The 6,783-nt window shown below is 46.4% G+C and overlaps 1 protein-coding gene across 4 annotated transcripts in view; it reads left to right on the plus strand.

The window, feature by feature from the left end:
• Window positions 1–285: 285 nt before the first annotated feature.
• The window catches only part of Cap1 (cyclase associated actin cytoskeleton regulatory protein 1), a 28,580-nt gene continuing 22,082 nt past the window's right edge, over window positions 286–6,783 (plus strand). For 2 of the 4 annotated variants that reach the window (XM_052715942.1, XM_052715944.1), the window contains exon 1: window positions 286–507. The gene's annotated coding sequence lies outside the window, so the exon portion shown is untranslated. The remainder of the gene's footprint in view (window positions 508–6,783) is intronic. The other 2 variants (XM_052715945.1, XM_052715946.1) reach the window with 1 other exon arrangement.

The raw sequence follows: 6,783 nt of genomic DNA on the forward strand, positions 1-6,783 counted from the left end.
CGATCCCCACCACCAGAGACTCTGGCTCTCAGAGCCTTCAGCGTTACTGTTGTTCTCTGAGCCGCTTCCGGAGTGAGGTTAAAAAGGGACCAGCCTCAGTCACTGAGCACAAACTGACAGGAGAAGCAGCCACTCAACTGTCCTCTTTTGCGGAGGCGGGACTTGTCCAGGGACTTCAGGTTCTCATTGGTCCGGGTCTCGGGGCGTGACCAATCTGTAAACCCGTCCCTCCTCCTAGTCGCCCCCGCCTTGGGGGCGGAGCCCTTTCCCAAGTGCTCCTCGGCCGGAATCTCTCTCCGGTGGCGGGGAATGAGGGCGGAGTCACGAGCCGGGCGGCCAAACTTCTTCCTCTCTCCGGGGCTAGCGTTTCAGCCGGTGGTTCATTTCCGGTGGGGGTGCCGCGCCCAGTGAGGGCCCGGAAGTGGGTCGCGCGAAGACCGCTGGGCGGTTCTTGCCGGAAGTGGAGAGCGGCTGATCGCAGTCCGGAGGTGAGGCGGAACTCTTAAGGTGAGGGTTGGTGTCTGGTTAAGGATTGGGGTGGTCTTTGGGGCCCACCGGTTCCTGGCGTTGGTAATGGCCTTGTTAGCCTACTCGTCTATGGGGAGCCCTGTTGAGGGGGCCGTGGTTCTTCGGCGATCCCGGGTTCCTGGGTGCGGTCTCTTGAGGTGGGGCCGGGGTACCAGATTGAGCCTAGAGATCCTGGGGAAACCACTTTCCTCTCGATTTCGCAGCTCTGCCTATCAGCCTCCGCTGAGGCCCGACTCTGTGAGACCTTAGAATTTTCTTCTGATCAGGTCTCGTTCCCATTGCACGGATGGGTAAATTGATCTCGGAGAAGAAAAGAGTCTGGTTTTAGAGAGAGGCTTCCAGTCCCAGGTCCTTCCCGTGTTCATTTCCTTGGAGACGCACTAACTTGGGGTAGTTTTTCGATCTGGGCAGCTGCAGGTTAAAGGCTACCTGCTATGTGGAACTAAAAAATAAATAAATGTTTGGAATGTCTGTTGAGTTTAAAGTAGTCTAGTAAGCCCTGCGTTTACGTTCAGAGAACTCCCCTTACTCTTAGACTGCCGCTGTTACTAGGAAGCCAGGCTAATTTTATGGGAGGTGCTGTCCACTGCTGGATCTGAAATCAGATGGTTCGGGTTGGATCTGGCCCAGTTGCCCAGTGTCCGTAGCGGAAGGATTCTTTATTTAACTTTTTTACGCCTTGTTTTGCTCATTTTTCAAGTGGAGGTGTTTGCTCTTCTCACAGGGTTAAATTCAACGTATAACAAAACTGTGTTTATTCTGTGTCAGCAATAGGGAAGATTCATCAAATACAGCTTTGAAAAGCCTTGTCCTTGTCCTCGTGGAGTTAACAGTGCAGAGACGGTTAAGAAGTAGTTATACATGGGATGAGGGTGCCGAGGGAAGGATGTAGCAAGAGAGTCAGAAACGTTTTGAAAGATCAAGAGGGGATGAGACTGTTTTAGGTAGAGGTTAGCATCAGAACTGTCAGCTGTAGCTCTTTGTATCACTCTCCCTTGAAGTGAAACTCCAGGGTTAGGACAGCACATTCATCATTTGCTAAGGATTTATTGGACCTTACTATGTGAAACACATATTAAATAAGGCACTTAGCCTTTGTAGGTAGGAATGCACTTGTGAGGTTTACAGCTTGGGAAGGGGCGGCCAAATCAAGGATGGCTGAGTGTGTGTGCACTGTGTGAGCACAGAGCTACTAAGACCAGAGAGGAGAAATATCCGAGCCACACTTCTAGGCATGTAAAGAACCTAGAAAACAGATTTCAAGGCAGAGAGTACCTTTGGTGGAAGGAGGACATAGAGACTTGGGCATGTGAAAGACAATGACTAGTCAGCCTATAGTATGACTTGGAGAAGTGGAGAAAATCAAAGGTGGTGGAGTCCAATATGGAGGCTAAAGAATTTGATTTTAGCCTGGAAGCTATGAAGGGTTTGAAGGGTTTTCTCACTAGGCAGAATGGGAAGGGACCAGACACTGGAGTAGACCAGTATTTAAAAGATGCCGCTGTGTCACGGCTTGAACTAGAGAAGGGAAGTGGAAGTGACCAGGAAGGGTTGTGTTTGAGCAGTATTAAACTGAAATTTGGCCATATGTGGTAGTGCACAGCTGTAATGTTAGCATCTGGAGTTTGAGGCAGGAGAATCACGAGTTAGAAGGCCAGGCTGGGGCAGATATCAAGGCTGGAATCCAAGGAACTGGAGGCTTGTTATTTATGAGAGTGAAGAAGTAGTTGTAGTCTAGAAATTGCTGGTGTTCTGGCCTAAGGAACTGGGTGGTACCATTCAGACAAGGAATGTAAAAGACTCATTGGAAAGAGGAATAAAACTGTGAAGTGACAATGCAAGACAACATCTGGAGCCTTCCAGGTGTCTGTGGTCCAGCCAGAGCAAACTACAGGAGCACGGGTGTGGAGGCAGAAGAGGGTCTGGTCTGTACGGCTTAAAGAAGTACTAGACCTGGGGTTGGGCAGACACTGGGGTGGGGGTGTCTGCCAGACTGTTTGGGGCTTTTGGTGTCTAGTCCGAGTGTCTTTGGATTTTATTTTGTGGCTGTCAGTTTGCTAATTGGGTTGCCGTAGCCCAGCATGAAGAACTTTCTGTAGGTACTTCCTACTTTTCCAGAAATACTTCGGAGGTCAACTGAGTATAATTGATGACTCAGAGAAGTTTAATAAAAGTGGTAGCAATAAAAGTACTTTGAAGTAAAACTTATCCTGAAGACTAAGAGGAGGATAGCACTGTAGACTCCCTGAGTGCATCTGGCTTTGAGGAAGCAGTGTTTGTGAAATGTTTCCATCCTAAGGGGGACCTTTTCGTCCATGTTGTTGGTAGTAAATGCGTTTTTTAGTTGATTTTTTTTTATTTTAACAGAGACTAAGCTTTTAAAGGTACGACTTCTTTCAGTTTTCTGTGAAACAATAAGTACAAGATTCATTTTGCTTAGAAAAGCAAATACAAAGTGTTACTGGAAGTAAAACCCTTTGGTTTGAAATTTAATGCTGAGGTTTGAAATCTGAGGGCCATATACTGTATCTTACCCAGTGGTTGTGATTATTCCGGTAGATTCCATCATCAGTTCATCTCCCATTAACCCGTCTTCTGTACCTAACATTCCGGTTTCTGTACCATAGTGAATCTTGTAAAGTTCTTTAAAGTGGATCATTTTTCACCCTTTGCCCATTGTCGCATTATTCTCACAGACTTCATATCCAAAAGAATCAAGTCTAAATTCCTTTTCCACCTTACGGTGTCTCCACAGCTAAACTCCCAAGAGTTGTGTTGTGCTGTGTGGTATTTTGTTTTGTTTTGGAAGTGCTGGGTTTTAGTCCCGGGGCCTTGTACTTGCTTGTCTACCACTGAGCTGGAGCACAGCCCCACTCAGACACTTACCTAAATTAATATTCAGACTTGACTTTCTAATTTAGATTAGCGTTTTATGTGAGTCATTTGTTCTCCCCTTGTGCTTCTTATATTAGAACAGGTTTTTTTCAGCCTTGGCACAGTTGACATTCGGGGCTGTCCTGTAAGATGTTTGGCAGCATCCCTGGCTTCTATCAATTGGATGCTGGTAGCACTTCCTCAATTGTGACAACCAAAAATTGCTTCTTCTCTTCAGTCATTGCTAACTGTTGTATGGAGGAATTTCTCCTGGTGTGGAGAACTGCTTAAGATGACTTCACAGGTACTGGTGAGATGGTTCGCAGGGCAAAGGCCCCTACTGCTAAGCATGGCCACCTCAGGTATATCCCTGACAACACGGCTATGGTTCTGCAGGGTCTTATTTCCTCAGCTAAGGTCTCGGAGGAAGCTCTGTAGCTTCATTTAGCACGTTATAAGCATTTCACACTCTGGAACGAAGGAATCATTTGTTTCATTGAGGCACCAGGAAGTTATTGTGCTTTCAAGGAAGTCCTTGGTTGTCTTCAAAGAGCTTGCCATGCTCCTGGCAACCCCCTGTTTAAGTTATTTATTTATTTATTTTGGTTTTTCGAGACAGGGTTTCTCTGTGTAGCTTTGCGCCTTTCCTGGATCTCGCTCTGTAGCCCAGGCTAGCCTTGAACTCACAGAGATCCGCCTGGCTCTGCCTCCCGAGTGCTGGGATTAAAGGCGTGCGCCACCACTGCCTGGCAAGTTATTTATTTTTTTTAACATTTTTATTTTATGTGTATGTGTGCCCAGGGTTATGTATGTACACCACGTTCGTGCCGGTTATGCAGGCCAGAAGGCGGCATTGGGTCCCCTGGAACTGATGACAGACAGTTGTGAACAGCCTGATGTGGGGCTGGGAACCTCCGCGTCTTCTCTGAGAGCAGCAAGTGCTCCTGACTGCTGAGCCATCTCTGCCGAGAGCGCCTCAGTCCCATCTTTTACTAGAGAAAGGCCAATGATTGGCAGGTCCTAGAGCAGAGTTTGTGGTAGTTACCTGGCAGGTTAGCAGATCTGCCTCTCCCGATACTGTGGCTATGTAAACTCCTGCTTTGGTCATGTTGGTATTGGCAGTTTGCTTGGGTTTAGTGGATGGGGACTGTAGAGTTGATAGGTTTGTAGTTTCTCTGCCTTTGAAGCAATGTAACTCCAGCATTCACCATGAAACTGTTTCTTCTTGATATACCATTATATAAACCCAATTAAAAAAACAGCCACAGCTCTGAAAATACTCCTCAGCTACAGTGCAGCTTTGTTTGCCTTCTATTACCAGACATGTGCCAAACTTTTCCATTTGGCTGGAAAATAGTTGAAATGTTTAATGGAAGGAATAAGCAACCTTGCTATTTTTGTTTGAGGTTCTTTTTTGGGGGAGAAGTGTTTTCAGTTCTTTTTTTCCCCCCCCAGAGGCCATTACAATTCCTATATTTAAGTTAATTACAGACTTGGAATCACAGATCTTCTCATCTCTCTAGTTGTAGCTGAATCCTGGCTAAAGATGGATTTCATCTTTGATCTGTATTTGTGAGCAGGGAAGGCTGTTCTATTAAAGCAGTCACCCAGGCCGAAATGGGCCGCGTCGTTGTTCGACACAGTATAAAGGAGGAAGTGACAAGGGCCTGCTGAATGTTCCTGATACTCTTAGTGTCGGGAGAGGATCCCAGAGCCACCGTTATCTGTTAGCCCAGACCACTGAACCCGCTGGTTCCCAGGCCAGCCTTTAGCTTTAGGCTACAGTACTGGTTTCACCTAACGCTCCTGGAGCCTCCGCTAGAGGACCGTGGAAGGAGGGAACAGGAGACAAGCACTGATACTGAGTTGGATTCCTTCCCTCCCTAGAAGAGAGGCCTTTCTTTTCTCATCTGATCCTCAGGTGGCAGGGACTTGGGCCCTAAAGGTCATTGGTTTCATCAGTGAAACCAAAATCTTAGGGAAGAACAGTGGCTCCTGATTTGGGTTAGATTTAGATGACATCTTTACTCTGCAGAGTCAATTCTTTGGTTTCTGGGTTAAGCCAGCTGTCTTGGTTAGGGTTTCTGTTGCAGCGAAACACCATGACCAAAAAGCAAGTTGGGGAGGAAAGGGTTTATTCTCCTTATACTTCCAGACTGTAGTCTATCATTGAAGGAAGTCAGGACAGGAATTCAAACTGCAGGATCCTGAAGGCAGGAGCTGATGCAGGGGCCATGGAGGGTGCTGCTTACTGGCTTGCTTCCTGTGGCTTCCTCAGCCTGCTTTCTTATGGAACCCAGGACCACCAGCCAACGGATGGCACCAGCCACAATGGGCTGCCCCCCCTCCCCCCATTGGTCACTAGTTAAGAAAATGCCTTACAGCTGGATTTTATGGAGGCATTTTTCTTAACTGAGGTGCCCTCCTCCTTAGATGACTCTAACTTGTGTCAAGTTGACATAAAATTAACCAGACACCAGCCTACATGTAGGTATCTCTTATTAGCATGTCTAAAGCCTAGTCCTAAGTATCACTATATTGTTAGGGAGAGAAGTAGCTAATATTTAGCTTTGTGGTAGCTTGAAAGAGATACACAGGAGATAGTGTTCCCCCCCGCCCCCAGCTCCTTTTTGAAACCGGGTCTCACTATGTAGACCAGCTGGCCTCAAACTCAGATATCAGACTGCCTCTGCTTCCTGGGTGCTGGGATTAAAGATGTTTTTCTTGTTTCATTCTAAAAAATTAGACTTCTATGTCAAAGTTTAGAAAAAAGAGGAATTTGCTGCAAAGTTCATCATTGTAATGTGATAGTTACTGTAAATCTTACATCCAGGTTTTTTTCCTCAGTGCATTTAGCTGTTCCCATAATTAGGAGCCTAAGGTACATTCACTATAGATGGGTAGATAGATATTTAACACTGAGTGATCATCTTCATGTTATCACTTTCACTGCATTAGGATAGTTTACTTTCTTAGGATAAAGTCTCAACAAGTTTACAAAGCAAAGTCCAAGAGAAGCATTTGAAGGTCAGTTGGGTTATTAAGAATATAGGCTGACTTGGACGGTTGCTTTCATTTCCTTTTGATTTGAGTCTATGACTTAGAACTCCCGTGGGACAAAATAGAAACTTTCTTCCTACCAGCTTAATGGCCTCCTGAGTTGGGACCAGAACTGCTGGAGTAACCCAGCCCATTGCCTTCTGTGAGTTAATGAATAGCAAGATGTCGGGATGAAGGGGTCGAGAGGATGTGGCCGGAGCTCAGTGGCTGTGGCTGTGTAGCATGTACGAGGCCAGGCCCTGCTTTCTGTTCTCAGTACTGCAAAACACAGGAGGAGGAAAAAGAAGCAACTTCGGCAAGAATCTCTAGCCATTTCTAGTT

This window comes from Peromyscus californicus, unplaced genomic scaffold (genome assembly GCF_007827085.1).
Source record: "Peromyscus californicus insignis strain IS unplaced genomic scaffold, ASM782708v3 Scaffold_5__1_contigs__length_169319896, whole genome shotgun sequence".
Taxonomy (NCBI): Eukaryota; Metazoa; Chordata; class Mammalia; order Rodentia; family Cricetidae; genus Peromyscus; species Peromyscus californicus.